At 49.2% G+C, this 19,918-nt stretch overlaps 1 protein-coding gene and 1 long non-coding RNA gene across 2 annotated transcripts in view; one reads left to right on the top strand and one right to left on the bottom strand.

Annotated features, from left to right (window-relative positions):
* DEPTOR (DEP domain containing MTOR interacting protein) overlaps nucleotides 1-19,918 on the top strand; it is a 652,417-nt gene that overhangs the window by 293,058 nt on the left and 339,441 nt on the right. The window lies entirely within an intron of this gene.
* Nucleotides 1,962-2,539, bottom strand: LOC146830855 (uncharacterized). Its single transcript, XR_014961490.1, has 2 exons — nucleotides 2,485-2,539; nucleotides 1,962-2,128 (listed from the first exon to the last, which is right to left on the bottom strand). It is a non-coding gene; the product is annotated as an uncharacterized LOC146830855 (long non-coding RNA).

The following is a 19,918-nucleotide window of genomic DNA, read 5'->3' as shown; positions in this document are numbered from 1 at the left end:
GAATTGGGAGTCATTGAGCCCTCAGACAGCCCTTGGGCTAGCCCAGTAGTCCTGGTACCAAAACCTCACACCCAAGACGGTAAGAGAGAGATGAGGTTCTGTGTAGACTACAGAGGACTCAATGCAGTCACTAGGACTGATGCACATCCCATTCCCAGAGCAGATGAGCTCATAGATAAATTGGCCTCAGCCAAATATCTGAGCACATTTGATCTGACAGCTGGCTACTGGCAGATAAGGTTAGCTGAATCTGCAAAAGCCAAAACTGCATTTTCTACCCCTGGTGGGCATTATCAATTTATTGTGATGCCCTTTGGTTTGAAAAATGCACCTGCCACTTTTCAAAGGTTGGTGAACCAAGTCCTCTCAGGCCTGGATGACTTTAGTGCAGCATATCTAGATGATATTGCTGTCTTTAGCTCCACCTGGGAAGATCACCTGATCCACCTGAGGAAAGTTTTGGAAGCCCTGCAAAAGGCAGGACTCACTATCAAGGCTACTAAGTGCCAGATAGGGCAGATTCAGGTTGTGTTCCTGTGCCACCTTGTAGGTGGAGGCCAGGTTCAACCACTACAGAGCAAAATCCAGACCATCATGGACTGGGTTGCTCCAACCACCCAGACTCAGGTCCGAGCTTTCTTATGCCTGACTGGTTATTGCAGAAGATTTGTCAAGGGATATGGATCCATTGTGACCCCCTTAAATGACTTAACCTCCAAGAGGATGCCCAAGAAAGTTCAGTGGACTGTCAGCTGTCAGAAAGCTTTTGATGACCCAAAACAGGCAATGTGCTCTGCTCCAGTGCTCCAAAGCCCTAACTACTCCAAAGAATTCATAGTTCAAACTGATGCTTCTGAGGTGGGGGTAGGTGCTGTATTATCACAACTGAATGAAGAGGGCCAGGATCAACCAGTAGCTTTTATTAGCAGAAGGTTGACCCCCAGAGAGAATCGTTGGTCAGCTATAGAGAGGGAGGCCTTTGCTGTGGTCTGGGCCTTGAAGAAGCTAAGGCCATACTTGTTTGGCACTCACTTCATTGTTCAAACCGACCATAAGCCCCTCCTATGGCTCAAACAGATGAAGGGTGAAAACCCTAAACTACTCAGGTGGTCCATTTCCCTACAGGGGATGGACTATACAGTGGAACATTGACCTGGGAGCAACCATGCCAATGCAGATGGCCTCTTCAGATATTTCCACTTAGAACATGAAAACTCCACTGGTCAAGGTTAGTTTAATGTCCCTGCGTTTGGGGGGAGATTGGCATCGACTGCATAGTTGCCCCCAACTGTTGCTGATGTTTTGACTGTTTTATGACACTAGCCAGGCTGTGGCCCTGCTATCCAGGACCCCAGCCTATCTGCTTCTTCTCTAAACTGAAGTGAGTACCCTAGGTACCTTCCAATTGGATACTGAGGACACCCTGTCAGCCCCTTGTAGATGGTATCCTAGGTACCCAGGGCATGGGTCCCTCAGAGGCCTACCAGGGGCTGCAGCACTTATTGTGCCACCCCTGGGACAGCCATACAAAATGACACCACCAGACCACTACTGTAGTCTGGGTAAGGTGGTGCTTGCACCCCTTACAGGGATATAGGTATCCTGTATCCCACTTAATACAACACATATATCCTCATAGGCCACCCCTAAGGCAGGCCTTGCTAATCCTACAAGGCAGGGTGCTGAGATATGTGTGAGGGGGAACCCCTACCTGAGTAGGACCCCTCTGCAACCTTCGTAAAACTATTGCTGGGTTGTTTGTAGTGCAAAAGCAGAAAACTCGGCCACCACCTGGTGCACCCTCCTGTCGCACTGCTATATGGAAAACTTCCCTCATATTCAACATTTATAAATTCATCCATTTTCACCTTTTTTTCATACATGTTTAGGACCAAAAAAATATGCAGTTCCTTATGCCATCACTCTCCAGAACTCCATAAATCACTGCAAAGACAGCGTAGTTCCATCCTGTTTCTTTATTTAATTTTTTCATATGTCCACTGAGTGCTCAAAAGGCTTTTCACAGTAACACGTTCAAATAAAGGTCAAGATAAAAACTTGAGGCAAAGATGACTCATAACTATCGCCCAATGCATTTCGAGCCTAACCGGCTCTTCGTCAGGGGTCTCTGTAACGAAATAAAAAGCACATCTCAGCTACCCATTCACTGCTGACATAAATGATACAAAACAAAACAAAACGTGTCTCTCTTATTAAACTTGCCCTCATTATCCCACACCTTTTATTTCTACTGTATTGCACCTCAAGTATCACGGAAACCAAACAAATCTTCTCCCTCCCACGCCTCAATCCCCTTCACCCTCTAATGATTACCACACCCACTACTAAAATTAAGATGTGACCAGCATATTGTGTGACCCTCCAAACTGATAGCATTACTCTCTCTCTCAATTTAACTTATGGTACTCCCTTGTTTAAACCAACTGTCCTGTTTGTCTTTATCTTCAAACTTATCAAAAGTACCTGATGCGAGTCACTGCCTGCAGCCTGACCTCTTCATGCTCCTCTCTCTTTCCTGGTAACGTTATCAACTCTCGCTGGTGGTCAACCATTGGTTATAAAGCAGAAACCTCCCCCACGTGTAATCTCTCAAACCCCTCCTCGTGACTCAAAACACCTGAAACTGTGCTCAATAGTTTTTCAACACCTGGCGTAAACTACAGATCCCATAATGCATTCTCCAGTGCCATAGTGCTACTAAAACGGACCTAAATTCGTGAAAACCCACTCTTAAAGTTTACTAAACGAAAGGACACTTTCATTCTGAATATAAAGTAATGAGCGTGACAAAAAATATGTAATGATAATAATGCATAATTAAAAATCACATTGCTTCAGAGAAAGAAAACGTGCAAAACATAATACAACAGTCCAATGAGTCCACTGCTATGATGCAATTTTGATAGATGTAATCATCATTTTATGAAATCCACTTCCTGCTACACCGCTGTCTCTTTAGTGATTGGAATTCTCCTTGGCTGAAGTTCGATTTTATCTCGCTTTGTCATGGGGTGCAAACCAAGTTAGGACGGTGCGTTTCTTGAAAAGACAATTGATAAGTAGGAATGCACTCCTTCCCTTGTCATTTGTACTTATGTTGCTATTGTTCAACTTATTTATCAATGAATGCGTGCAGACAGGCCCTGTGAACCGTCCCGGTCACAGTTGTTGCAAAAGCAGAAAACTCGGCCACCACCTGGTGCACCCTCCTGTCGCACTGCTATATGGAAAACTTCCCTCATATTCAACATTTATAAATTCATCCATTTTCACCTTTTTTTCATACATGTTTAGGACCAAAAAAATATGCAGTTCCTTATGCCATCACTCTCCAGAACTCCATAAATCACTGCAAAGACAGCGTAGTTCCATCCTGTTTCTTTATTTAATTTTTTCATATGTCCACTGAGTGCTCAAAAGGCTTTTCACAGTAACACGTTCAAATAAAGGTCAAGATAAAAACTTGAGGCAAAGATGACTCATAACTATCGCCCAATGCATTTCGAGCCTAACCGGCTCTTCGTCAGGGGTCTCTGTAACGAAATAAAAAGCACATCTCAGCTACCCATCAATTGTCTTGTTTGTAGTGCAGCCATACCATATACTCTTAACCGCATTATAAGTAATCGCGATAGCGTGATAACTTGAGAATGGCTACACAGAACCATATCCTGTTTGGTGTCAAACATGTAGGAATCATACCCCCAATCCAGCCATGGGAGTGAGGGCATGATTCCCCCCTGCTACAGGGGCGATATGGGAAAAGCGGCCGAATTTAGACACCAATTTAAAAGCGCACAAGTAGTACAAAATGGATGCTACCCGCCACCCACACGACTCTGGCTGCCTGTTGCTGGGCAGAACTCCAGCCACGGCAGCTGGACAATAGGGATCTTGTTGCAGGGAGGTGCTCCCACCTCCCCAGACAGACTATGTGGATTGGAACTGGGTGGGTGCACCATAGGATGTCTTTCAGACTTGCACGTAAGCTTCTCCAGTGCCTACTTCTGCATACACCGCCTCAAACCGGTTCAGGGGCATCCTGTCCCCTACCCAGGCGGGAAACCACACAAAGGGGAGAGGCTGTAGCCACCCTTTCCCGCCTGAACTCTCATTGGTGGGCTCTGATCTAGACACTCCCCTAATCTTTGGATAAAGGTGAATACAGGGTCCCCAGAGCCTCAGATTATTCTTGAACTTCACAGACTTGAACTTCGACTTGCTGCCGCACAGCTAAAGGAAGAGATCTCCCTTGGGGTATAGGAGTTACCCCCCTGCTTGGCAGGCACCTGAAACACTGCAAGTGACCCAGTTGGAACCTCGCTGCTCCTACGGATATCGACGACTCTTTCGTACCTTGAGGTGGGTTTCCAAGCATCCCATAGGCCAGTGAGTGTGCACAGCAAAGCTCAGCACCGTGGACCCCGTGGGTGCCGAGATCCCCATTACCCCAGGACACCGGCCACCTCTTGCACAGCACCCGACCCCGACGAGTGGGGAAGTTGTGCTTTGGCCCATTATTGAGCCAACATCTCAACATCATCTGTGCCAAAGATTGACGCCCTAGCCCGCTCCGGCGACTCGTGGGCGCATCTTTACGCACGCCAAATTGCTGCCTCCCGCGGTCCCTTGTCTCTCGACTGGTGGGCCCTAGCGTAGGTCAATCTTCACTTCCAAGAGTTCCCCTGGTTGCTCCAGGCCTGCTCTTCAGTCTCCTCGCTGGAGACCTCGCTCAGATCTTGTGGGTCTGCACCAGTAGCAGTTTTGTGTTTCTTGCGTGGGTTGCGGTTGCCAAGGCTTAGTGGATCCAATCCGGACACTAACACCGCAGCGCCACTCATCCTTCGTGGGATAGTCGCCCTCCAGAAGCTGGCCTTCCTTCATGCCTCCTGGACCCCGTGGCTGACGATCCAAGCTACACCTCTTCCACCTGGAAGCACCCGACATTGAAGGGCTCCTTCTCCTGAGCCCCCTGGTCACTGTGCCGTGACCCAGACTCTGTCCCCTCTGCTTTCAGGTCCTTCTCTTCAAGATCTACATTTTCAATCTTCACGACATCGACAACGCTTCTTGCTAGCAGCAGTTCTTCATGTTTTGCCATTCAAAATCAGCCCGCGACCCGACATCGAAAACGACCTATGCACCCGGCTTCCCTGGGGCAGGTAACAGTGGTACCTCGGTACTCTCGTGGGTGTGGGCCCTTCAAAAGCTTAACTCTAAAGTATTGAACTTAAACTCCTGCTAGAAGTGTTTTTAATCTTGTAAAATTCAACCGCGACATTCTCCATAGGCTTTAATAGAGATTCTGACAGTAGCTTCAGCCACTGCACGCGTCTCCCGTGGGTCTCCTTCCTCACTACCTTGGGTGGTTTCACAAGGGGCCAGCAACCCTAAATGCCCTAGGCATTGTCTGTAGAATTGTCGTGGTTCTTATACCACTTTTTTGATATATGGTTTGGTCCCCCCCCTGGGGCCCTATGATTCCAGTGCTATTTATTGTAACTATCAATGCTTGTTTGAATTGTATCTTTACCTCCAGCCTCATAAAGAGACTAGAGGGATTCTTCTCAGAATAAATACATATATTTTATATATATATACCTGTGTGGACTACTCTTTCATTTGGTTATTCAAGAGGTTATCTATGGTAAAACAATAAGCTTAACACTCCTTCAAGACTTAGCCTGAAGGCTGCTCTCCACAGCTACCACTAGGATAGCTTTCTTTAAAGGTTGTCTTTAACCTATCACCATAAGAGTCGAATTGGACTGGTGCATGGTGACCCCTATAACTAGTGGACAGCATATGCCAGGCCAACTTCTCACAAGCCTGCGATCTCTTCAGCATTCTATGGATTTTGGCAACTAAATACACACAGAATGTAACAAATGCCGCTACTGCAGCAAACAAAGTCAATGACAAGAATACAAGAACACCAACGAAACTCAAATGGCAACACAGAAACTCAAGTAGCGCCCACCTACCAGACACCGGCACAGGCAGTCAAACAGGAAGAGTTTTGAAGGCCTTGGTGAGCGCAATTATTCACCACCACCACCCGCTTGCAAGTACCACCAATACACCACCATTCTTATTAAGACCCGGGAGGCGGTGGGGGAACTCAATGCTCTTCATCTTTTGTTAAAACTTCCAATGCACAACATTTAAAAGGCACCACATTGCAGCCGCAGGACATTCAAAAGAGCTGCTCATTTTGTCACTGGGGATCCAGGTTCGAATCCTGGCCTTCTCCCAGCATCCTGTGATTCTGGGTACATCATTTAACTTCCCTGTGCTGGTAATATGACCTTGTGCAATGTAATTGGTGCTCATGTAAAGCACTCCGATACTATTCAGGTCGAGTCCGTGCATATAAAACTGCGCGAAAGAAATGGTGGAATCTGACAACATTTTATCGTGAACACGTTCCCTTACTGATAACAGACACAGGACTAAGTGGGGTCAGCTGCCGCCACTACAGTTCAAGACACCTCTTATTTGAAGACCCCAGCACACAGAATAAGTGCTTAAAAATGTCCACGTGTAAAGGGTCAAGAAATTTGAATGTGCCTGCCATTTCCAATTTCCCCCGTTCCCATGGACCAGCCACCCACAATGTCAGAGCTGGTAATGCAGAAACTACTCTCAATAGGTGAGCAGAGCTTCATCAAATGAGTGCAAGGATTGGGGAATGAGGGGGTTTACCTAAGGGCAATGACCTGTGGGGGGCACACAGTGAGAGAAATGCTAGATTCGCCAGTCGAGTTGAAGATCCTAACAGGAAGAAGAGCTTTTCAGCTCAGCCGTTGTACATAAGGGAGCAGGAAGAGAACACAAGTAGCCTGCGAACGTGAGGGCAAAGCGAGTTCTATTGGTAGGCTGGAGGTGCTGTATTTTCAGAGCCTTCAACCCTATGTGTTCTTGCAGAAGTGGGCCCTGGTTTGAATTCACTGCTTTCCTAGCATGGCTGAATGCCTCCTCTGAAGCTTGTTTTCAAGCGACAGGAGGCATTCCCAGGCCACTTTCTACTGCTGTACTGCTTGGACACCCGTCCTCTCCCCCTCTCTGGATGCTCCTGCTGCAGGCCCTGTTCTGCGACCTTCTGTATTGCCGAGCCCATGTACCTTGTAGTCACAGATGCTGCACCGCAATTTTGGAGTGAAACCAACTTTTAATATTGCAAGACCTATTGCATTGCAAATACTTGTTTTTTTTTTTTTTTACAATGTCTGCTTAACATGTCCCGGCTGTCCGTAAAATAAACGCACACTTTTTGTTTAAAATATAATTTTCGGTCATCTAGTGTTTTAAATTTTGTTTGATAACTTACGTGCATATAATCTATAAAACCAAATGCAAATATCTGCAGATTATTAAATGTTTTTGTTTGCTAAAAAGATTTAGTAGTATAGAAACCTTTACCCGTTTCTTTAAATTAAACTGTTTGTGGGATGCTAATGTGAAACAAAAAGACTCCCAGTGAAGTTTACAAATAGCTCCATGTTAGGGGTATTAAAATGTTTCTGAGCTTTTCCAGGCTGCATGCACTTGTCACCCTCTTCAGTTAATGAGTTTCACAAACTTCACGCATGTGGCCTGCACTAATCATAGCCGGGCCTCTTTCTACCCGCCTGAAGTATCAATGCCGTAACTGTGTGTAGTACTTTTCTATTACAGAGCTCCGGCGATGTTGTGGTTTACTTTTTTAAAACAGTTGGGCGCTGTTTAGGATGCAAAGAACTAAGATGACCTATCCTAGTATGTGTTGAATTTTTAAAGGCCCTTCGAAGCCGCCATCTTGTTTGTAAACACAGAAGTGAGCCTGGGTTCTGTTTATGGAAGAGTGGCGTGTAAGTGGCTTCGATGTTGTCCACAACTAAAGCCTTTCAGCTGGCTTCCCTCTGGTTTCGAAAACTAGAAGCCAAATTAGTCATCTTGAAAGAGGTGGACATATTTTTGGAAATTTTGAAAGCACACCATTTTGCCTGGAAAAATACTTTGCCATCTGAATAATTAACTATTCGTCTACACAGTGTTTAATCTGTGGGCTTGTTGTTTTGGTAAACTTATTCCTGCTACGAGCCTAAAAAAGGGCGCCCAGACCCAGCTTTAATCCGTGCCATTACCGAGTGTCTGTAAATTACATTTCATCGTACGCAAACATGAAATGCTTATTTAATTTACAAAATTCCCATCACATGGTTGATTTTTATAACTGAAAATTAAATGGACTTTGTTGAACTAACTAATTTTTTTAATGCAGTTGAATATTCGACCAGTACACTTGGGAGTTACTTGCCTGCGCTAATTAGCTTTTTACACCTTTCCTCAGTTGTATGTTTTTTTTTTACACTCCATATGACTGTTTGTTAGATGACATAGGATTTAAATGAGTGTTTAATAGTTTTGTGGGATCTAACCTAAACAGGCGTTTGGCCCAAAATAAAACATTTAAAACACACCCTATTAAATGAATTCCTGTATGCGATTGAATAACGGACATTGCCGAAATTCGTGGTACTTGTTCCCCCTTGGAGGAAACAAGCACCAAGTTGGACCTGTCGGGATTCTAGCATTGTTTACAGTGACCTTAAAATACGGGGAGGAGGAGGCTGTCTTACTCTGCAATATTTCATTACAACTATTTTGTAGTGCATCCAATCGTAACTTTACCTATTTTGAATCTGTAATGTATGGAGTTTATGTTGCGGCTGTGAGGTTTTCTCTGGAGTTTTGCACGTGTCTGAGGCGAAGCCTTTAGTAAATGTCACTGGGGGGTTAGTGTTCAATCAAAGGATTGTTTTAAAATTAAATGACGTGTGGCTGGGATCTGCAGAGAGGAGGAGCCTTCCAACATCCGAGCGGGTCGGCTTGGGGTCGTCACTTAAGTCCAAGTCCGTCCCTACATGGGTCCTTACACCCCAGCTTCCTTAATCAGTGTCACGAGCGCCCCAGCTTATGGTGTGACCTCTTCGCCACTGTAGACCCTCTTACTCTTCCACTGGCTGAGGTCGTCTGAGAGCCTCGTCAACAAAGTTTTATTAACATTTATTTTCAATCGCACATTAGATTGCGCTTGGGGAAGGCGAGTGACTTGAACAAATATTCGTTCGAGTCTAGAAGAAAATAAACTATTCAAGAAGACACAAAGAAGTCTAGCAGTGAAACATCAGGCGTGTGGGGCTGGTTTAAAAAAAAGCGCTTTGCCGAAGCGCGTGTCAGGCAGGACAAAGGCAATTACAGAAAACAGTGCAAAACAGATGGTCCCTGCACGCGCCGCTGAATGTAAACAAGCGCGCGCGTGAAAGCTCATTAGAAAGAAGAAAAAAGATGCCCCCTGCGCGCGCCGCTGCTTCCAAATGCCTGAGCCAACTAGAAAGTGAAAGTGATGAAAGTGACGTGAGCAGGGAAATGTAAACAAGCGCGCACATTGCTTGCTCCCGCAAGGTGGATGCCACCCTGAGAAGAGCTGACCGATTTCTAAAGGTCATCTCCTAGAGCAACACATGCGCGCTGCCTAGGCGAGACCTAAAAAGTGGAACAGAACAAGAAAAAACATACACACCAACAGAGTGTTGAATACAAATAGACTCCTCAACTATTCTGTCAGCTGTTCTGTGGAAAGATACAATTTATCCAATCAGAATACTGTCAAGTCATGAGCAAGGGGCTGATACTAAGCAGAAGCAAAAGTCAGTTTTAAGTATATGTTATGTATTGGAAACAGTAGATGTGCCTAAAGACAGCTAAAGATGTCTGTAGCTGGGAGCTAAATATTCTTGTATCAAAGAACAAACATACTTCACTCATCCTTTTTTCCATTAGCTAAGGTGGAGGGAAACGGGGCTCTATTGGCTTCATTGGTATTAGCAAAAGGTAGTTAGAATAGCTCTGAGGGTTTTATTCTCTGGTTCGCTGAGTTGTGGGGGGCAGTAGGGTTAGTACCGCAGGAGCATCCAAAGTCTTGTCAGTCTCCAGCCCTCCTGGGTTTTTGAATGCATTCAGTATTACCTCCGAAGGCCTTCGCTACCTCCATGTTTCCCTTGCCTTCCCACTCGATGTTGCTGTCCCACGCCCACCCTCCCACTCCTCGTTGCTGCCCACACCCGCCCATCTGTTGCTGCTCCCATCCTCCCACTCCCTCTTGTTGTACACCCTGTTGCTACTAGTCCACCATCCCACACCCTGTTTCTACCCCCACCTTCCCACTCCTTCTTCCTGCCCTCCCACTCCCTGTTGCTACCCTCCCACTCCCCATTGCTACCCTCCCACTCCCCGTTGCTACCCTCCCACTCTCTGTTGCTCCCCCACCCTTCCATTCCCCGTTGCTACCCTTTCAATCCCTGGTGCTCCTCCACCCTCCTACTCCCTGTTGCTGAACTCCCCGTAGCTGCCCCCACTCTTCCACTCCCTATTGCTGCTCCCTCAACCCATCTGCAGACTTTTATTAAAGTTTATTTGTTTATTTATTTACAGCAGAGAACCAGGTGGAACATTTCTGCTGGCCTATTTGCCTTAAGAAAGCTTTTGTGCTACTTCTGTATTTTGTTTTTATTTAACAAGCCATCTTGCATCAGTAAATAAAAATAACAGCACCTGGATAATTTTGTAGAAATGCAGGCATAGTAGAGCATGCACGCGCCTACAAAATGACGTTTTATAATAGGTTTCCGCCATGCTGCACAGCATTTTGCAGATGCTGTATAGCATGGCTATAAGGCATTGGCGAAGCTAATAGGACTGACAGGCGAGACCTATTGACTTTGCTAATGCTTGTATCTGTAGGGTCCCAGTATATCAGATAAACAATGTTTTACCAGTGGAACAAACATATGTTTGAGGCATATGAGCTGCAGATTGTATACTTTTGTATAGAACGCCATCTGGTGTTGGGCCCGGATGTTTGCAGTTTGTTTTTCTTCTTGGACAGTCTTTGGAAGTCACGAGTTCGGTGACTCCTCCTTCGGTCCGTACTGCGCATGGGCTTCGGCTCCATCCTCAGATTGTTTTTTTCCGCCATCGGGCTCGGATGTGATACTTCGTGCTCCGGCTTCGAACCTTTCCAGTTCGACCTTCGACGGAAAATCCTCGTCCATCGAGATTCTTAAGAGAAATCATCTTCTTCATCTCTCTCGGCTGCACTTTTCGATTCCAGACATCGGCACCGGCCTACGGGCCTCCCTCGACTCCGGTCTCGGCCGATGGAAAGGACTCCCTTCAAAAAGTGCCCAAAATGAGGGTCTAAATTTCCCCACACCGACCTCCATCAGGTGTGTAACCTCTGCCTCTCTCCCGAACACGAGGCTCGAGACTGCCCCGCCTGCAAGTCTTTTCGATCGAAAAAGACCATCCGGGATCGAAGAGCTCGACGCACCATGGCGCACTCATCGACTTCGGCTCCACCCGACATCTTCGGAGATGACACCGGAGCTTCGGGGCAGCAGCACACAGAGCAGGAGGAAGAACTCGTCAGCGCTTCCGAGGCCGACGACTCTGACCTGGAGGAGATAACACCGGCGCAGAGGGTCGTGAGTAATTTACCCCCTCCCACTCCCGTACCCACACCGAAAGAGACTCCGGTTACACCTTCGCCTCCGGGCCTAGGGAAAACCAAACATACAGCTTCTATCACCCCACCTTCGGGCCCGGTGTCGAAGCATCATAAGTCTCCCGGCAGCTCGGGCTCGAGCCAGCCTACTCCTGGTGCCGAAAAACACCGTTCGGCACTGAAGAAAACCACGCCCAGTTCGGCTCCGAAGTCATCGGGCTCGAAACCTGCACTCTCGGTGCCGATAAAGCATAAGCATAAGCCCCTCAGCACCGACGCTCCGGCGCCGAAGACCGCCTCGGCACCGAAGAAATCGGAAACCCTGAAAAAGCATGGCATGGAGAAACCATCGAAGCCCTCGGCTCCGAAAACATCGGCACCGACAGACGATTCGGTGCCAGAAGAACTATTTACGCCTGATCCTTATCAAAAAACTTTAACAAAGGATCCAAAGACTGGTCATTTAACTTTGTCTTCCAAAAAAAGACATTTACACAAGCCAGATTCTCCTCCACCGCCAAAACGGAAGGACTCTGCCACATCTCCCTTCAGAGTACCCTCCCCACCACCTCCTCCACCTCCTCCACCTCCCATATCTCCACCACCTTTGCATCACCGCTCTCCAACCCCATCTCCAGACCCTGATTATGGAGATCCAGATTATGACCCGGCAGACGCCCCAATAGACCCCACACCTCAAGGGACACCAGACCCATGGGAGGATTACCACAACCCCTGTGTACCAGATGTGCCTCAGGATGACATTTATCCATCCAGGCCGTCTCCTCCAGAGGACTCCCTGGGGTTCCACCACTTAATACAGCGGGCGGCACACTACCATGGGGTAGAATTACATAGCGAGCCAGTTGAGGACGATTTCCTGCTGGACACTTTTGATATACAAGATAAGGCCTCAGCAATATTGCCCATGCTAAAAGGGGTAACCAAACATGCTGCAGAGGTGTTCAAGGACCCAGTCAGAGCTTGGGTACTAAACCCCAGGATAGAGAAAAAATATAAAGCAGCCCCCACAGATCCTGCATATATTAAAGGACCTGCTCCCTTGGACTCTTTGGTGGTATCCACAGCTAGGAAGCTGTCTAACTCTCAATCCTCTGGGGAGGCTCCCCCACCAGATAAGGAGTCAAAGCTCTTAGATGCGTCTGGTAAACGCACTGCCTCGCAGGCCGCAAATATGTGGCGCATTGCCAACACACAAGGTCTGCTTGCACGTTATGATAGAGCACATTACGATGAACTGGAGGCTATCATGCAACACCTCCCAGACAAACATAAACACAGGGCTCAGGAGCTAATACAGGAGGGAAAGCTCATCACCAATACCTCAATTAAATGTGCCCTCGACGCAGCAGACACAGCTTCTAGAGCGATAAACACCAGTGTTTTGCTTCGTCGTCATGCCTGGCTCAGAATCTCAGGGTTTAAGCCAGAAGTCCAGGCATCTATATTAAATCACCCCTTTGACCAACAACACCTATTTGGTCCAAAGGTGGACGAAGCATTGGAGAAAATGAAAAAGGACACGGATACGGCAAAGTCTATGGGGGCATTACAATCCCATACCCCTAGACGTTCATTTCGTCGTTCCTCCTTTCGGGGCACAGGCAGAGGTTACTCTGCCGATAACGCCTCTACTTCCTACAAGTCCCCACCTCAGAATACCTTCTCAAAGGGCTATCAGAGAGGTGGTTATAGAGGAAACAATAATAAAGGCAGGGGCAAAACCAACAACACCTGTTCTGCCACACCACCCGCCCAATGACTTTCCCCCGTTTCCCCCAGACCATTCCACTCCAGTCGGGGGCAGGCTACAACATTTTCTTCACACCTGGGAGACCATAACATCAGACAAATGGGTGACACAAATTGTTCAGTCAGGCTACTGTCTCGAACTAACATCTACCCCACCCAATATTCCACCCAGGCACCGTACAATGTCGCAAGAACACACCATACTGCTCAAACAGAAGGTAATCTCCCTCCTCCAAAAACAAGCTATAGAGCAGGTCCCCGTCAATCAGCAAAATCTAGGGGTCTAGTCTCTGTATTTTCTAATCCCAAAGAGAGACGAGACCCTACGGCCCATTCTAGACCTCCGGCCTCTAAATGCAAACATACATTCGGACCATTTCCACATGGTCACCCTCCAACAAGTTCTCCCACTCCTCTGTCAGGGAGACTTTCTCACTACACTGGACTTGAAAGACGCATACTTTCATATTCCAATACACCCTTCTCACAGGAAGTAACTCAGGTTTGTGGTGGACGGTCAGCATTACCAATTCAAGGTTCTCCCCTTCGGGGTCACAACCGCACCACGGGTGTTTACCAAATGCCTAGCGGTAGTAGCAGCTCACCTCAGAAGACAACACATTCACGTCTTCCCTTACTTGGACGACTGGCTCATAAAAGCCGCGTCCTACGGCCAATGTGTGCAACATACAAACAGCACCATCCAACTGCTCCACCGGCTAGGCTTCACGGTGAACCATCAAAAGTCCCACCTCATACCATCTCACACAAAGCAATATCTCGGGGCCACTATAGACACCTCCAAGGCTATAGCCTATCCCAATTCAGCCAGAATCGCAAGCATACAAGCCTTGCGCCAAACATTCACTCTTCAACACTCTCTCCCAGCACGAGTGTTTATGAAGCTAATAGGGATGATGGCATCTTGCATCTTCATAGTGCCCCATGCAAGACTCCACATGCGTCCACTCCAAGAGTGGCTAGCACAGCAGTGGAGCCAGGCCCAGGGACAGCTAACGGATCTGGTGTTGGTGGACGGCCGCACCCATCACTCTCTGCAGTGGTGGAACACCACAAACCTTTCCAAAGGGTGGCCGTTCCTGGGCCCGGTTCCTCAGGTGATTCTAACAACGGACGCATTGCTCTCCGGCTGGGGAGCGCACCTTCTACACCTCACAGTGCAAGGTCTATGGACGCCACAGCAAAAATTACTCCACATCAACCATCTGGAGTTATTGGCGATCTTTCTAGCCCTGAAATCCTTTCAGAAACAAATTTCAGCCAAAGCAGTCCTCATTCGCACAGACAATATGACTGCGATGTATTATATTCAAAAACAGGGGGTGACACACTCTCCCCAGCTCTCCCGCTTAGCACAGAGCATATGGAGATGGGCAATTCCACAAAAAATCTTTCTCCTGACACAGCACGTCCCAGGCATACAAAACACCATTGCAGATCTGCTCAGCAGACAAACGCAACAAATGCACGAATGGGAACTGCATCCACAAGTTCTTCGCCCATTCTTCCACAACTGGGGGCATCCTCAGATAGACCTCTTCGCCACCCACGAAAACAAAAAATGCCCAAGCTTCGCTGCCAGATACCCACACCCATTGTCCAAAGGCAATGCGATATGGATGAACTGGTCAGGCAAATTTGCATACGCCTTTCCACCTCTCCCACTAATTCCGTTAGTGGTAAGGAAGCTACAGCAGCACTCCCTCACACTCATTCTGGTAGCTCCAACATGGGCCAGGCAGCCGTGGTACACCACACTACTACAGCTATCGGTAGTACCACATCAAAAACTGCACCTGTTCCCATGCCTCCTAACACAGAACCATGGAGAAATCAGGCACCCGGACCCAGCTCAGCTCAACCTTGCGATCTGGCTCCTCAAATCTTAGAATTTGGATACCTTAACCTTCCCCCTGATTGCATGAACATTATCAAGGAAGCCAGACGTCCTACCACTCGAGCATGCTATGCCGCAAAGTGGAAGAGATTTGTTGTTTACTGCCGTAACAATACAATCAACCCTTTACATGCATCCATACAGCACATCATATGCTATCTGCTCCATCTTCAAAGGTGTAACCTGGCATATTCATCCATACGTCTACACCTAGCAGCAATTGCTGCTTACCTACAAAACAGACAGCATTTATCACTGTTCAGAGTGCCCGCTATTAAAGCCTTTATGGAAGGCCTAAAACGAGTAATTCCACCGAGGGCACCACCTTCCCCTGTATGGAATCTAAACGTAGATCTTACACGGCTAATGGGTCCGCCTTTTGAACCAATGCATAAATGTGAGCTACAGTTCCTCACCTGGAAAACAGCTTTCCTCATAGCTATCACTTCCCTTAGAAGGGTTAGTGAAATACAAGCGTTCACTATACAAGAACCCTTTTTACAGATACATCGCAGCAAGGTGATACTTCGTACAAACCCAAAATTTCTGCCCACGGTCATTTCCCCCTTCCATCTTAATCAATCGGTGGAATTACCGTTTTTTTTCTCGCAACCTCAATCTGTTGCGAAAAGGGCTCTACATACACTTGATGTTAAATGGGCTTTGTTGTACTACATACAAAGAACGCAACCTTTCAGGAAGACCAAACAATTGTTCGTCTCCTTCTCTCCACCGCATAAAGGCAACCCCATCTCTAAATCAGGGATAGCTAGGTGGATTGTAAAGTGCATACAAATTTGCTATCACAAAGCAAAAAGAACATTATCTGTTCCACCTAAAGCCCACTCTACAAGAAAGATAGGGGCTTCTATGGCTTTTCTAGGGAACATACCCTTAGATGACATCTGCAAAGCAGCCACATGGTCAACTCCGCACACCTTCACAAAACATTACTGTGTAGACGTGCATTCCAAGCAACAAGCTAGTGTGGGCCAGGCTGTACTAAAGACACAATTTCAAACCGCTGCAACGGATACCGGTGGTCGCCGCTAGGGCTGGGTACTGCTATATAATCTATGCAAAAGTGTACAATCTGCAGCTCATATGCCTCGAACGGAATATGCTACTTTTTTTGTTTTTTTTTTTTAAAGTTTCAAAAACCTTTATTTAACAAAAAATAGGCATACAGGTCAGCACAGCAGGAAGTCACATAGCCATGTGTTACCCCCCCTGATCCGCAGGAGGTGGGGGGGGGGAAGGAGGGAGGTGCAGTATACAGGTACACGGCCATTTAGCCGACATCCCGGAGGACCGGCGGCGTTTCAGGGGGATCTACCCACAAGGTATCCCATTGCCTATACTGCAAATATCAGTGGCAGCACCAGCCCTCGGACCCCGCTACAGACCCTCATGTATGTGGTGCGGTTCCACCAGCAACCTCCTTCACCAGCTAACCTGAGCCAGTCCCTGAGTTTCTGTTAAACAAGACCCAACTCCCCTCCTCCCATCCCACCCACCCCGCGCACGTCGTCGCATCACACTCGCATCAGCGTACTGTCCTATCCGCCGTCCCTGCATCTGGCTTCAAGCAGGCAAAGCAGTGCTCCACTCTCAGTTCGCCGTCCACTCCGCATCCACTCTCCATCTCCCCCGCGGTTCCACTCAAAGCATGCCACGCCCCTCCGGGTAATGCCCCGCAACACACTCAGCCCACAGGCTCGCCTCCCAAGCGTCACGCCAACCCGCCATCCAGTCAAGCTTCCGCCAGCGCGCTCTCCAGTATCACACCTGCCACCGCCTCGCCGTGTGCATCAAGTCCGTCGTCCTGTGGCGCCCCCTCGGCTTCCCCAGCCGTCAGATATGTTCTGTACAGTCCCCAAAAATCCTTGGGCCGGCTCTTCGGGGGCAACAATTCACTATATGTCTCCGCTGCCACCGCCTCGCCGTGTGCATCAAGTCCGTCGTCCTGTGGCGCTCCCCGGCTCGCCCCCTCGGCTTCCCCAGCCGTCAGATATGTTCTGTACAGTCCCCAAAAATCCTTGGGCCGGCTCTTCGGGGGCAACAATTCACTATATGTCTCCGCTTGCGTGCAGCAGTACAGCATATCTCTGACCCAGCGTTTTTTAGTGGGGAGCGGCCCCCTCATCCAGCACGACGCCACCACTCGCCGAGCCATCAGAAGCGCTATATCCGTCAGGCGTCTGAGCGCCCGCGGGAGCGGCCTGGAGAAACCCAGCAACGCCAGCACCGGGTTAGGCTGTATGTCCTTTTCTATTATCTTGCTCAGTTCCCGGAACACTGCTGTCCAGAACCGGGCTATACCCGGACAGTGCCAGGCCATGTGTATGAAGTCCGCTACCGGGACATGGCAGCGTTCGCACTCCGCCGATGGGCGAAGCCCATACCTGTGTAGTCTCTCTGGGGTGTAATAGACCCGCTGCAGGAACTTAAAGTGTATCAGTCGGTGCCTACCATTTAACGACACCCTTTTTGTGCTAGAGCAGCAGTAGGTCCACATCTCGTCCGTTATTTCCATTTGTAGGTCGGCCTGCCACCCCCGTCGCGCCGCCGAGCACTCAGGCGCCCGGTGCTGGTCTCCAATTTTCTTGAGAGTCGAAATGAGTTTGGCTGGGGCCACCGTTTTGATGACATATGTGAGTTCCAGGACCTCCGGCGGTTCCTCCAGGCCCGGCCCCAGCAGGGCCGACAGCGCACCACGGATCCTATGAAATTGGAAGCGCTGGAGCTGGGTAGCCCCAGGCCGGGCCGAGCAAATCTGTTCCCACGTTTTAACCACCCCGTCCTGGAACAGGTCTGCCAGTTTGGCGATGCCCAAGGCGCCCAGTGCACGCCTCACCCCCGCGTCCCTCAGTGGGGGGAGCCAGATCGCCCACTCCACTCTCATCAGCGGGGAATACAGCAGATCGCAGTCCTGCGCCCTCCGAATCGCATGCCATGCATGATTCGTGGCCCTCAGGGAGTCCAATGTTCCCACCCTGCGGTCCACCGGCTGGAAGACAGTAGCCGGGAGGGGAAGCGGTTCCGCAAATAGCCGCTCCATCAGCACGTGCGGTATATCCGTGGTGGCGTGGACCCATGTATGTAGGTGGGCCGCCTGCGCTATCCTATAATACCTTTCCAGGTCAGGGGCCCCAAGCCCCCCCATCTCGTAGGGGAGCGTCAGAACCTTCCACTGCACCCTGGGCTGCTTACCGCCCCAGGCCAGCCGAACCAGAGTCTGGGTCAGCTGCGGAAAGAAAGCCTTAGAGAGTACAATGGGGATGTTCGCGAAGAGGAACAGGAATCTCGGCAGAACCACCATTTTCATGATGGCCACTCTGCCCATCAGCGACAGAGGGAGTTTAATCCACACCTCTACGTCGTCGACAAGTTTGGAGTAGGCTACCCCGTAGTTTTCCCGGAGCAGGACCTCCGGGTCCTTGTGCAGCTGGATCCCCAAGTATCGGACGGAGTCAGTTGTCCACTGGAGGGGATATTCCATGGGGAACGGCACTGTGAGCGGGGTCAGTGGGAACGCCAGCGACTTATTCCAGTTCACCTGGAGGCCCGAGAGGGCCCCAAACCGGACTACCTCTCTCAGCACGGAGGAGAGATTCTCCTCCGGGTTGCGGACATAGAGTAACGTATCGTCCGCGTAGGTAGAAATGCAAATCCGATAAGAGGGGAAGTTAATACCTTCAAATTGATGATACTCCCGCATAGCGCACGCCAGCGGCTCCGCCACCAGGGCGTATAAGAGGGGAGAAAGGGGGCACCCCTGCCGAGTACCCCTGGAGACCGCGAAGGCGTCCGTGACTCGGTCCCCTATGCGCAGCCTGGCCGTAGGTCTAAAATATAGTGCACCCACCATTTGCATGAACGGTTCTCCCAGCCCTAGTTTCCTCAGGACTCTCACCATGAAGGGCCACTCGATAGAGTCGAACGCCTTTTCCATGTCGAGGAAAATCGCCAAGGCCTTACCTCCCGGGTGCACATGCTGCATGGCTCCAAGGACTGTGCGAATGTTATAAGTGAGGTTCCTGGACGGGATAAACCCCGCCTGCTCCGGGGCCACCAGCTCCGGCACCAGCAACGCCAGACGCGTAGCAAGGACCTTTGCATACAGCTTGGCGTCAACATTTATCAGGGAAAGCGGCCTGTACGAGCCGCACAGGTTCGAGGGCCGCCCCGGTTTCAGAATGGTGACGAGCAGTGCCTCTCGCATCGAGTCCGGCATGCTACCCTCCTGGCAGATATCATCAAAAAGGGTCATGATGTGTGGGAGAAGTTTATCCTGAAAGGCCTTGTAGAACGCCACCGTTAGCCCATCTGCGCCCGGGGCAGAGCCCGCCCTCATGCCCCCCAGTGCTTCCAGGATTTCGTCTTTTTGCACCGGCAGCGCCAGGAATTCCCTCTGCGAATCTGACAGGAAGGGCATTTTTATATAACTGAGGTAGTCGTCTATCTCCTCCTCCATTTGGGAGGATTTTGCTGTGTACAGCCCCGCGTAGTAGCCCCGAAATTCTTCCACTATCTCCGTTTCGTCGGTGATCACCGACCCAGATGCAGTCACCAGCTCGTCAACGACTAAGGGCCGCCTGGTACTACGGAGTATCCCCGCTAGTAGGGAGCCCGGGCGCTCGCTCTCCCCATAGGTG

Source organism: Triturus cristatus, chromosome 5_1 (assembly GCF_964204655.1).
Source record: "Triturus cristatus chromosome 5_1, aTriCri1.1, whole genome shotgun sequence".
Classification (NCBI taxonomy): Eukaryota; Metazoa; Chordata; class Amphibia; order Caudata; family Salamandridae; genus Triturus; species Triturus cristatus.
The sequence above is the reverse complement of the archived record's forward strand: the minus strand, read 5'-3'. Positions and strand labels throughout refer to the sequence as shown.